This window comes from Panthera tigris, chromosome X (assembly GCF_018350195.1).
Source record: "Panthera tigris isolate Pti1 chromosome X, P.tigris_Pti1_mat1.1, whole genome shotgun sequence".
NCBI lineage: Eukaryota > Metazoa > Chordata > Mammalia > Carnivora > Felidae > Panthera > Panthera tigris.
In genome coordinates, this window is record NC_056677.1 from 35,760,585 (window position 1) to 35,774,356 (window position 13,772).

Here is a 13,772-nt window from a genome sequence, read left to right on the forward strand (position 1 = left end):
AAGGTCCATTCATGTTGTAGCATGTATTGGAATTTCATTCCTTTTAAAGTCTGAATAGTATTTCATTGTATATACCACAGCTTATTTTTTTCACTCATCTATTGGTGGACGTTTGGATTGTTTCTCCATTTTGGCTATTGTGAACAGTGCAGCCATGAACAAGGATGAAAATGTGTCTGAGTCCCTGCTTTCAGTTCTTGTGGGTATATGCTTAGGAGTGGAATTGCTGGTTCATATGGTGATTTTATGTTTAGGTTTTGGGGAACAGCCAAACACTGTTCTCTACAGCAGCTGCCCCATTTTTCATTCCCACCAGCAGTGCACAAGTGTTCCGATTTCTTCACATCCTTGCCAACACTTTTTATTTTCCACTTTTTTTTTATTAAAGCCATCCCAGTGGGTTTGAAGTGGTATCTCATTGTGGTTTTGATTTGCATTTCCCTCTAGACTAGTGATGTTGAACATCTTTTCATGGCTTATTGCAAAGACGTCTGCTGGGATTTTGATAGGGATTGGGTTGGCTCTGAAGATCAACTTGGGGGTATTGCTATCTTAACAAAATTAAGTGTTCTAACCCTTGAACGTGGGCTGTTTTTCCATTTATTTTGGTCATCTTTAATTTCTTTTAATGATTTGTAGTTTTCATTGTACAAGTCTTGCACTTTGTTAAATTCATTCATTAGTATTTTACTCTTTTTGATGTAATGATGTAATGGAATTTTTTCTTAATTTTATTTTTTATTATTTAAAAATATTTTAATGTTTATTTTTGAGAGAGAGAGACCCAGTGTGAGTTGGGGAGGGGCAGAGAGAGGGGGAGACACAGAATCCGAAGCAGGGTCCAGGTTCTGAGCTGTCAGCACAGATCCCCACGCGGGGCTTGAACCCACGAACTGTGAGATCACGACCTGAGCTGAAAACAGACGCTTAACTGACTGAGCCACCCAGGAGCCCCTTAATTTCGTTTTTAGATTATTGCTAGTATATAAAAATACAATTGGCTTTTTATTGATCTTATATCCTGCAACTTTGCTAAACTCATTTATTAGCTCTAACAGTTTTTTCTAGTGGACTTCCCAGGAGTTTCTATATATAAGATCATGTCATCTGCAAATAGAGGATAGAGATGGTTTAATTGCTCCTTTCTTACCTAGGTGTCTTCTAGTTCTTTTTCTTGCTGTGGTTTCAAACCACAAGTACAATGTTGAATAGAATTGGTGAAAGTGGATATTTTTTTAAAGGTGCAGTTTTGATAGGGTTAAAAGCACTTTCCAATCCTGACTGGTGATCCTGGGCAAATTGCTTTATCCTTTCTGTTTCTTTATCTAAAGTTAGTGATAGCAGTATATGTTTGGACTACCTCAGAGAGTTATAAGGATTAAGTAAAATCGTGTATGTAGCAAACCTACAGTGTAAAATGTGCTATGAATTATTAGGGCTATGAATTATTTTTTGGACACCTCATTAGATAATTTTTGTGGTGAAAACATAGTCTAGTAGTGTATAGAGAAAGGATTTTAAAATTTAAGACCCTAGTAGTGTGCTGTCATCCCAAATTAGTTTGATTCCATTTTAACAACTCTATTACAAATTGACATAATTATAGCATAACTAAATCTGTTTCATACAAAATATAATAATCTTGTTTTGGTACAATTTTGCATTTAGTGCCCAGAAGCATTTTTAAGTCAAAAGGAAATCTGTGGTAGATTAGGAACCACATTTCTTTTCTCTTCATTTGGGCATCCAAGGTGGACTGTATAGAATTGTTGCAAGCATCCCATTTATTTGAGATTAGCCTGATAACCTTCGCTTTGGAATATAAACATGTAGAAAGTCGTCCATGACCTACATAGTGGGTCATGGGTTCTTAAACCCCTTCCGGGTTTTAACTCTGAATTGTGGTGATGATTGGGCAAAAGAGAATAATCTTGCTACATTTAGTACTGCTTAGTCGCTATGCCTTCCGTGGCACTTAATCATTTTTTCTTTGCTGTTCTAAGGGCTCTTAGGCTAAAGGGTGGTCGGTCATAGGCTGTGAGGGAGCCCAAGTGCTTTCAGCTACTGATGCTGCAGGATCATGTGAACGAGTTTCTCAGAGCACCTGTTTCATAGAGTGGGGAGAAGGCCCTCCTCCTCTTATTCTCCCCACCCCCCCACCCCGCAGGAGATAGCCACACCTTCCCACTATCGGGGCGGAGCAGGTGGCCAGGCCTTGGAGACCTTGCACCGCTGCCACCCCCAAGGAACCCGCCCAGTGGGTCTGGCTGGCTCGCGAGCCAAGTGACGCGGGTCAGCTGCGCCCCCCGGGACCCCCACGCATCGCGGGTGCGACCGCCCAGCGCGTGGTCTCAAGATCTAGTCTTTCCGCTACCCCTCCCCCCACAATCCCGGAAAAAGGGGGAGGCTGGTGACGTCATCATCCGGGCACTCGCCGGCGGGGCCACGGTTCACAATGGAACAAAAACAAGCGGCCCGAGTCAAACTCAGAGGGACGCAGATGCGGCTTGCGCGATTAACCCTGTCCTGACCACACACTCTGCCAGTCCTGGTCTCCCAGCTCCTTCTCCGGCGTGGTGCGCCAGATCCTTCCGGGCTTCCCTTCCCCCGGTTTTTCCCCGTCCTCGTGTCACCTCTGCCCTCACAACGGTCTCGACTTGAGGGGTTTGGAACATAGTTCCTGGTCATAGTGGGACCCTAGAGGGGCCGGCCGGAAGCAACGGTTGTGCGTGAACTGTCTTTACCGCATTGTGTTCCCCTCCCCCACTTTAGCTCTCCCGGTTCCAAGCGTCTCTCGCCTGGCCCGGCTTCCCCCGTGGCACGCGCAACTCTCCCTGGCTCAACGGCCCGGAGTGGAGGAGAAGGGAGCAGAAGAAGCAGCTGAGCAAGGGGGGGGGGGGGGTGGGGGGGTGGGGTAGGTAGGAGATGGAGGAGGAGGGCCAAGGGGCGGGTCCTGTGAGGGGCGGGACTTGACGGGGGGCGGGGAACCTCACGGTTTTGGGCGGTGCTGGGGCTAGTGGGGAGTCTGCGCCGCCGCGCTGCTGCCTCCACCGCCACCAGTGCTGCTGCCGCCGCCGCCACAACCGCCGCCACTGGCCGAGCGGTTTTTTTCTTTTTTTCTTTTTTTTTTCTTTTTTTTCTTTTTTCTTTTTTTTTTTTTTTTTGGTTTGCCGGATCCGCCATATTGGCGAGGACGGGCGTCCGCGGCTGCGGAAGCTAGTCTCCGCCGCCGCCGGAGCCGCAACCTTACAGCACCCGGCCCGTCCGGGCCTCTGCCGTGCGGAGCCCCTCCCCGCGTTGCTCAGCTCACAGGCCTCGCGGGAGCCCGCCGCTGCCGCCTCTCTCCCGGGAGGCGGCCCCCTTAGCCCCCGGTGCTCCGGTCGGCGCCGGGAGCGAAGAGCAAGCCGCAGCAAAGCGACCAGGCCCGGAGCGGGGACAGAGGCGGCGACCAGGGAAAGGTGAAGCCGCCACTGCAGGAGGAGGAGCAGCAGGAGGTGACGCAGGAGAAACGCACCGCCCGGAGCCCCGTCTGAGCCGAGCGAGAGCCCCGGCCCGAGGGAAGAAGGGGGAAGAGGGCCGCCAACGCCGCTGGTGGAGGAGGAGGAGGAGGCGGCGGCCGAGGCCACCGCTACCGCTGCTGCAGGGCGGGCGCGGCGAGCAGCGAATTCCGGCGCCCCCTGTGCAGCTCCCTGGTGTTAACGGACACTTTGTCGCCCGTCACCGTCGGGCCTGGGATGCACCCGGGGTCGGCCTTGTCCTAGGACTGAGTGAATCTCGCAGTTGCCTGCTGCCTCCGCCTGCCCTGGTTCTGAAGACAAGACGCCTGTGTCGTGCGGTTAGTAGCCTGCCGCGCTGGGACAACGCGCTTTTCCGGGGCCAACAGCTGGATCCGAGTGAGGGGAGGAGGGCTAGGGGGGTGTGCGAGCCCACGGTACCACCTCTCCCCCCCCCCCCCACCCGCGGCTGGCCGCCGTCGGGTCCGGGGGGCTTACCCGCTCCCCCTCCTCCGCCCGGGGCTGGGCGACGGCGCGTTGCGCGGGTGGGGGCGCAGGGCCCGGCTCCGTGCCGAGCCGGTGTCCCGGGAGCGTGTCTGTGTGTTTTGGACTGTGAGGGAAAATGGCTGACGGCTTCGTCCCTCCCCCTCCTCCCCCTTCCAGTCCTGTCTGGGGCCGAGTGGGAGGATGGAGTCTCCGGGCCCGGCGTGCGTCCCCCGCATCGGCGCCCGGGGGGCTGGGTCGGCGGCGGGGGGCTAGTCGCCCCCCCGTCCCCGGGCTTGCAGCTTGGTCGGCTCGCGGCCGCTCTCCTCCCCAGTCTCGTTCCACTTGACACCAAACGCCATTACTGAGGTGGAGTGATTTGGAGCGGCAGAGCTAGGCCTCGGCTACGCCTGGCTATCAGGCCCGACGACTTGTCCGCCGCCCCCCCACCCTCCCGCGATAACCGGCAGCTTCTCCTAGGCCCTGTGGCCTGGGAGCCTGAGCCGGGTTATCGGCCTCCTACACCTCCTTCCCCCCCTTCGTTCGCTGAGGGCCGAAGCCGCGAAACCTGTTTTGGATGCAAAAATCGCTTCCAAGCCAGCTTGGACCCATCACTTTTCTATTTTTAACCGTTTCTGCAAAAATACTAGCATGTGCGAGCTTGTTAATAATGAAACCTTCAGATTCTCGTGGTGTGAGGCTTTGGGTTTGATACATTGTTTATTTTTCATTCATTGTGAAATACTAAGAGGTACGGAGCAGGTGTATACACTGTTTTGTAATCTTTGTAGGGACTTCTGTGGCGACTGGAACTTACACGGGAATTTTTTTAGGATTTCCAATAGAACCTTCTTAAACTGAGAGTATTTTTTGAAAGTTCCCTAGTTACAACGTTAATTGGATTTTCCAGCGGGCAGTTTACAGGTGTGAGTAATTTATTCGGACTGTCTTTGAATTTAACTGAGCGGGTTGTAGCTGTAAATATTCGTGCCTTATTTTGGGCGGAGGGAAATATTTCTAACAGTCTTTCACCGGGAATCCCCTGAGCCTCCAAAGTCCACATAACGATTGTATACCTTCATTTCTGACGAAGAATCTGGGGTGTATTTATTGATTAGGAAACTTTCAGCAGGTACTTAACTCCCTCTTGCTGCTCATGATCTACTCTTAGCGATTTATATGGTAAGGACTCGTTAACCACGACTAGCTTGGCTTTCTTAATCCCTACACTTGAATTTAAAAATAGAGACCGCAAACTCTGCTTTAGATCTCTCTGGTCTACTGATTCAGTGGGCTGCCATTTTGGTTTCAGCAAATGCCTTCCAAGTTCTTAAAGATTAAGCGTTATTGTTTAGAGTGTCTGCATAGAGTGAAAATCAGAAGTATTTGGAATTGGTGCACCAAAGGTGGACTCAAAATGTTTATTACGTTTTGTTTTCTCTATTTTGAAAATAAGGTATTTGGAATATACGAATTTTTCCCCCTACCGTTTTTCCTATATATGTTTTTTTGCAAGGACATTTAACTTGTATTTTTTAACGTGTTATCTTAATGTGCTCACGCCATTTCTTCCTTTTGTTTGCTGACCTTGGTAGTTTCTGAGACGGAAAATTTCTGGAGGTATTTAATAACAGCAAGAACAGTACATGTGAGAATCGAAATTCTTCAGAAAGTTACTTTACGGGCAGATTTTACTTTTCACCAAATTATTGTAATCTCTTTTTGGTGTTCCATGGTTCTCTTGTTAAATCAATGGAATGCTGAAGTAGGATTTACTTTGGATCTTTTTTTCTTCCAGGATCTTGAAATAAATTTTCTGGCCTCAAGAAGATGAGGGATTTCGTGGCTGTCTCTTCAAAGATAATTTTTTTTTTTTTTGACGTGGTATTAATAACGTTCCTTACAGTTTTTGAAAATGTTCGTCGTGATTCTGCTAGTCAAGTTCTTGATTAGTTAGACACATACGTTCAGCTTATTTATTTGGTAAATTCACCTTTAGTGAAGTTTTTATATTTTAGTTTTAGAATTTTAATATTGAAACTAATCTTTGTTTAAATTAGGTTAAAGAAAATCGTTTGAAATATATGGAGGGAGGTGTTAAAGGATCAGTCCTCTTGTAAGTCTTCTGGGCAGTTAGGGGAGGGATCTTATTCTGTGGTTCTTGAGCTAGTTGGGTTGTTTTTTGTTTTCTTTTTTGAATTCTGAAATAACGTGATAGTTTCATGATAGTCTGCGTTATATTTCGCTTCTTGCTAGTATGTTTTCTGAATCTTGGAGTTTTTTTTCTAAAAATTGGAAAAAAGGATTTTCGCTTTTTCTTTTGTTATTGTAGCTGTGCTGTCCTATTTGTTACTAAGTTCTTGTCTTATAGGGTCTAACATTAGTGTCTGGGAAAGGGTTGATACGTTGCCCTCCGCCCTGACTGCACGTTGGAATCGCTTAGGGAAAAAAAATACTGATGCCTGGGTTTCACTCCCTAAGACCGATTAGGTCTGATACGGGTCCTGGGCAAAGGCTTACTTTAAAACCACTGTGGGTGATTTTCATGAGGTCAGGGTTGAACATCACCGTTAATGCTGTTAATATGTTCTCATTGAACTTTCAAGCAGATAAATAAAATGAATTATTTTGTCAAATGCTTTCAGTTATCAGCATAATTGTAATTTTTTGAGCATTAATAACCGGCCAGGACTATGTTAAACATTTGCCATTTATTACCTTATGTAGGTAGTGTTGTTTGTATCATATAGATGAGGGACTGAGCTCTGTAAACCAGTGACGCTTCAACTACTGTGCCACATTAGTGAAATGACTCTGATCACTGTTAAAACAACAAAAAAAATCAAACTTTGGTTTGTTTCCTGAACCAGGTAGCTTTAGATTAAAATTTTAATAAAAATATGGCAATTAGCTGCAATTTGGGAAATAACTTGGTTAGCCAGGGAGGTGCTAAAAGCTCTGCAGCAAGTAGGTTCTTCCTCTTCCGTGTGTCTCCCAACATATTCTGGTTGATAGTTTAGTTGGTGGGTGTGTTTATGACTAAAATAATGTTACGTACTGTAACATTCCTAAAAGGTGCAAAATCCAGGCATTTGTCTCCCAGTAATTTATTTAAATCATCTCATAAATGAACACTTAGTATCATGTGAACTTCTATTATCTCAATTGGAAAATTCTCAGTTTTATTTAGCTTAGTTTAAAATCAGTGTAATTTTTACAAAAAGTTTTCAAAAGTAAGGGTTTCATCTTGCATTTTTGTAGTATTGGTCAATAATGTTATGGAATAAATGAAGTACCAATAAACACCTTCATTTGGTGTTTATTTCTTGTAATTCTCTTGGTCCATTGTGTTAAATTCTATATTGAGGCTGCAAGAAGAGCCCGCTCATGTGGAATCTATGAGCTTTCTTATTGTGTGTGGCACGAGATCTGTGAAAGACCTTTCTGTTAATGATCATGTAGTCCTCTATTTTCTATGCTACAAAGTGTCACAAGGAAAAAAGACTTTGTGGAACTTCTGATATTCATATTGGAGTTTGAATTCATTCAGTTGTTACTGTAGAATATAATGACCACTGTTAATGTATTTCTAAGGAATAAGGTGTGAAAAAGTATACTGTTAGATATCTTCCCTAAATTTATTCTTCAAATGTGCCTGTTTTAGTCTTGTGGGCTCCAGTACACACACACACACACACACACACACACACACACACACACACACACACACACACTGTATGTGTATTTGGCAGCAGATGGGTTTTTGATTCTATTTCCAGTCACTAACAATGATTTTCTACCTCAGCTGTGTATCAGAATTACATGTAGAGCTTTTTCAAAATGTATTTTCCTAGATCTTACACTTTGGAAATTGTAGGTGAGTAAGTTTGGGGTGGAAACTAGGCATTAAAAAAAACTCAAAAGAGAATTCTAATATGCAGTTAAGGGCTTCTTTGCACTTCATTTCAGGGAAAAGGGAGATTTGAGACTGAGTTCTGTGACCTATCACTAAGCAGTAATGTTCTTGCTGAAGCTTGATTTTGCCAGTCACACTGCCCAAAATTCCAGGCACAAAGTAGCAAAAAGTTCAGACACTAGATTAATAGTTTGGAGAGACCAGGGTTCCAGAGTTTTATATATATACGTACATACACACGGAAGACAATTCGTAACGTCTTACTGAACATCTTCTTGGAGTTACGGTCCCAGATCTAGTACTAACATTATTAATATCTGTTCTAAGGTGTTAGTTTGCTTATTATCCATTCGACAAATATTTATTGGGCATCTACTATGTGCTAGGCACTTTTCTAGAGATTGCGATTTTCTAGTAGCTTATGTTGTATGAAGTGAGGGGCATGGGACTAGCTGATCTGTGAAGTTCTTGCAAGCTCTAATTTTGTCATTTATTGTGCCTCCTACATGGAGACTGAATTTTGTTACAAGAAATATACCTAGTTATGGTATAAGCCAACGGAATTTTATTTTACGTTTCAGTTTCTTTTAGTTAAATAGAATTTCATTCTGAACTCTGGTCTTCTCCGGTGAGCACGAATGTCAAGTACAGTAGAAATGGATTAGAATTGTTGCATATTGGGTTTAGGAGTAGCTGTACTTGACCAACGCTTTTACTTTTTGGCCAGGAATTACATACTCTGGTGTCAGCCATTCCTCTTGCCATTCCTTTTCTGTATTGATGCTCTGTCAGTTACCTCTACACCGTTGGTGTGCTTTTCTTTTTGTTTTACTTATTCAGATGCTTTGCTTGATTTTTGTCCTCCAAAATTCTTTTAGGTTAGTGGCTTTCATTTGATATCAGACTCCAGACCCTAAGTCACTGATCTATCTCTAGCACCTAGAAAGTGCCTGGCACATAGATGTATAATTATTTGTTGTATGAACAGTCAGTTAACCATATTATATTCTGGTATGATTTCTTTCTTTTTTTCTTTCTTTCTTTTTTTTTTTTTTTTAATTCTCTTTATTGCTTGGAGTCCCTTACTTTGACCTGATAATTGTTTCATGATGAGCAGTCCTGGAAGGAGTCTTAGATCTACTCAGACTCCTTGTTTTTCAAATGAAGAACATGGCTCAAAAAGCTGCTGAAGTAACTTGACTAAGATAGTGTGTGTAGACTGCCTCCTGCATGAAGCTATTTCCGTATCTAACAAGACACAGTAATTATTCTTGGGTTACCATTACCTTTGTAGTCACTGTCCTAAAATCCACACTTAAATTCTCTCTGGTAGTGGATAATAAATAAGTTCAGTAATTCTGTCCTTTACCTTTTTGTATTACGGAGCATGTAGAATAATCTTGTTTATGATAATTGCCCAAATGGCAAAATCTGGAGGAATATATTTGACTCCCATTATCTGAAACTACATACAAAATTGATGGGTCGTCATGTTATGGCTCCTTTCCGTTTATCCTTCTGTAAGTGATCAATTATAAAAGTTTTGAACACTTAAGACCCAAATTGATTGGGCAACCATTATCAGAGGAATTGTTTTCCTTGGGATGATTTTGAGCTGGTAGTCTTGGATCCCATCCTTGGTTATAGAGCCTATGAAGTGGGAAGAGAAGAAAATTTAGGAAGAAAAAAAAGGAGTGGGAGAAGACTCCCTTTCCTACCCTATTCATACCCATTTCCTCCGTACTGACTTTGGTGTTTATTCAGAGTTTAGGTTGTTGGTTACATTTCTCATCCGGTCTTTTCTCTCAGCTGGTTACTTCTAAGAATTTCTAAGTATGTCTACTCAATTAACTTGGACACCAGAAAGCATGAGAATTATTACATGGTATTAGACCCCTTTGTATCCTAATAGAGTGTTTCATCTCTGATCAAGGTAGTGTGGAAAGATTTGGTTGGTCTCCTTGATAACACCTCCCAAATTTAAGTGTGAGATCAGCAAACTTTTCTGTAAAAAGCCATATCAGAAATATTTAGGTTTTGCATGCTAAGAGACAAAATTGAGGATATTAGGTCAATTCTCTGTTGATGAAATTCAAAATCTGATAATTGGTGCAATCATTTGTAATTCAGGCCTAATAAGAATAGAATGGGGAGGGGCTAATAAGTACAGTATTTTGCCTAATTGGGGATTAAAAAGTTAGTGTTCCCTGTCATCAAATTGATGGTACATGTTTCTGTGTAAAATCCATTCTCAGCACTGGATTTGGTCTGTGAACGTAGTTTCCCAGCCCTGGTTTAGAGCAAGATTCTAAAGTCCAGCCCCCAGAGTTTGATTTATAAGTATGGAATGGGGTTCAAGAGTATACATTTCTAACAAGTTCCCAAGTATGGAAACACCCTTGGAAAATTACTGGTTTGGAGATACTTCTAGCATATCTTAGCTTTTTTCAGGCTTATCATTGTGTCTAATTTTTCTTGAATCTTTTTTGTGCTTTGTTTTAAATTCTGCAATTGATATGTTAAATGTCTTAAATCCTGCAATTAATACGTTAAATGTCTGTTATGTGGTAGGTGTTGTACCAGATGACAGGGATACAAGGTGAGCAAGGCAATTGTTTCTGTCATATATACCAGTTTGAATGAGTTTAAAAGTCAATTTCTACAAACCATTAAGAGCTAGGGTCTATACCACTTTTTCTTTTTTTTTTTTTTTTAATGTTTATTTATTTTTGAGACCGAGAGAGACAGCATGAGCAGGGAAGGGGCAGAGAGAGAGGGAGACACAGAATGTGAAGCAGGCTCCAGGCTCTGAGTTGTCGGCACAGAGCCCGACGCGGGGCTCGAACTCACGAACTGTGAGATCATGACCTGAGCTGAAGTCGGACGCTTAACCGACTGAGCCACCCAGGTGCCCCAAAGGTCTATACCACTTTGAAAGCAGGGCAGTGATGTTTGTTCGTTAAAGGAAAGCTAAATTGGAAGAGGAGGCATTACAAAATACTTCATTAATTTGATGTCTTAGGGGATATTGTTTTGTATAAGTGAATTTTTCATATCACCAAAGCTTCCTTTTAAATATTTTAAACCAGTTTGTTATTTGATGGAAAACTTTCTAAAGATGTTACTTTATAATTTTTCACCTGATTATGAAATTAATGTATTCTGTTAAAAAGTTCGGGGAGCATGAGGGAATAAAAAGCAAAACACAAACCCCACCTCTGATAATTCCATCATTTAGAAGCAACAGTGTTGCTTAGATGTGTGTTAAATCAAACGTTCTCATTGGTCACATAATTTACTAAGTCACGTATCCTTGTGTCTTGTGCCCTCTGCCTCTACTTACTCCTGCCTCAGGACTTGAGTGTGTGCCATTTGTTCATCCCGGCTAGGAGACAGTTTCATGTCCCTACTCCCTCCCCGGCTCCTTTTTTGGATACTGCTTTTGTAAACACTGCTCCAAACTTTCATCATGAAATTGATTTTAATATAACTTTCCAACTTAATTTCCTACCATGTTTTTCTTTATCTCCCCCCTCCACCCTTCATTTACTTGACTCTCCTAATGCTCTATACACTCCTTATTCTTTCACACTTCTATTATTTAATCCTTCAGTATCCTTTTTAGGGGTTTCCTGTCCTTTGCATCAGCTCGAGGTCCCAAACTTAATATCCTTGATGGGGAACTGATTAGGGATATAAATCTTTAACATTACGGGGTTAGATTGTGCTCATTGGTTATGTTGGTTGACTTCATTCAGTGGTGACACAGGAAATTTTGGCAAATGTGTAGTAAAGCTTGTATGTGAAAGGTGAGGTATAATTAAGGATTTTATAATACTTTCCTGCACTCAGAGTTGGAAAAACTTCTAGGAACATGTGAATCTGTTGTTTAGCTTTGTAATATTTGACTTCTGTCATATTTTCAGGAATGCATTCTGTATGAAAAGGAAGGGTACCATGTAGGCTCTTGTGAAAATGACTGCAGAAAAACTCATTTACTCCAACTTAGTATGTATATATCTATTTACTGTGTCCTTTGTAGATCTGTATTAATTATCCAATGTTCTTGAGGGATTTTGACTTGGAGCTTGTTGAGCTGGGGTGAAAGGGATTGTGAGTCCGGGCTGAGGGTTGGAGGAGGAACCTAATGGTACTTCCTGCAGGTGCCTTCCTTGTCTGATTGTGGATGTCATCATCTGAGCCACATAAATGTCAGCTGTCTTAAATTGCTCCTACTCAAGGATTACCTTAGTTATTCCCAGTGCATCATGGGAAAAAGAATCATGTCAGTGAAAGGAGAAATCATGGAAAGGTTCTCTGGGTTCTATTCATCTACAGAGCCACAAGAATCACGTTCAAGTACCTCCTTATCTCTTCCCACTTTTTCTCCAAATACCGCTCAGAATTGGGGTGCCTGGCTGGCTCAGATGGTGGAAACATGAGACTCTTGATCTCTGGGTCGTGAGTTCAAGCCCTATGTTGACTGTAGAGCTTACTTAAAATAGAAAAATGCTGCTTAAAATTTACCTTGCCAGTTCTACCCAAAAGAGGTCATTTTGACATAGTTCCAGTCTGCTTTTCCAAGTTGATTTGTTGTTCTCCCACCTAATCAAACAATCCATACGTGATGTGGGTGCTCCAGCCTTTTCTATTTCCATTGCTTTACTTCTTAGAGCCTGACCTCTCCCTTTATGGCTAGCCTCCAATGTCTAACTCACATGCTGTATACATGAAGTATTTTTTTTTTTAGTCGGAAAGTGGTCTTTACTTTCTCTGAATTCTGGTAGCATTTTTCCAATGCTTTTCTTTTGGCTTTAACTTACTCTACTACTTTTTGTGAATCTTCAGATACAGGCCCTGGAAGGTGGCTCTGAGAAGTTCCTGGGGCTTTGTCTTTTGTAGGTGTTCAGAACCTCCCTCAGCCTGATTGAGAGAGTAGTATAGTGGGTAGTAAAGAGCCCTAATCTCGGTCAAAAGGCTTACGTTGCAGTTGTAATTACTCTATCAACTAGTGAGCAAGTTACTTAGCCTCCAACATGAAATTGTAAGGTGAAGGCTTTGGATTGGGTGATTGCGATCTTACAACATTTGAATTGAATTCGTTCACTTAATACCATTCTGGCACAAGGGATACAAAGATGATTATTACCTTCTAAGTTCTATTGTCAAGTAGATCAGACAATTAATTACGTGTGATAAGTGCTGCGTTACATATGGAAATCGTTGTAGTTTGAGATTGAGTGAGGTTTGCTCAATCAAGTGTAGTTTTGTTAGTCCTGTGAATTAGAACAGGGACTTCTGGGCAGAGGGAGCAACTTGAGATCAGGATTTTTAACCTTAACACGATTGACAGTTTGAGCCAGATGATTCTTTGTTGTGTGAGGTAGCATCCTATTCCTCCCTGCCTCTACCTACAAGATTCCAGTAGTACCTGTTCCACCACCCCCCTGGTTGCCAACTCTGTCCTGGGGACAAAATTGGAGGACCACTACTTGAAACCTAGGCATGGAAGTGAAAGTATAGTGTTTTAGAGAAAAGTTAGTAGTAGAATGTAGGAGTGTTGGAGATAATTGGGAGAGAAGGGATTGTGGGAGGTGAGGCTAGATCACGAGGGCCAACCTTGAGTGCCACATTAGGGCACTAACGTTTTTAGAGTAATGAGGTGGACCCTGAAATTAAGTGAGAGATGATTAGATTTGGGGTTTTGAAAGATAATACTGATGGCATCAGGCAGCCATGTCAGAGGAGAGTTGGGGAGCCAGGAGGAGTTGAGACAGTATTTTTAACACTGTGGATGATAAGAGAATGGTTTAGAGAATGGAGTAAAGGAAGTGTGCCACCTGGGACTCCCTCGTAAGAGGGAGTTGCTGCTAATTTGA

The 13,772-nt window shown here is 42.9% G+C and overlaps 1 protein-coding gene across 3 annotated transcripts in view; it reads left to right on the forward strand.

Annotated features, from left to right (window-relative positions):
• USP9X (ubiquitin specific peptidase 9 X-linked) overlaps positions 1-13,772 on the forward strand; it is a 154,308-nt gene that overhangs the window by 21,032 nt on the left and 119,504 nt on the right. For 2 of the 3 annotated variants that reach the window (XM_042974465.1, XM_042974467.1), the window contains exon 1: positions 3,060-3,835. The exons of the other annotated variant lie outside the window; for it this stretch is intronic. The gene's annotated coding sequence lies outside the window, so the exon portion shown is untranslated. Of the gene's footprint in view, positions 1-3,059; positions 3,836-13,772 lie in introns of those variants that run through there. 3 annotated transcript variants of the gene reach the window in all.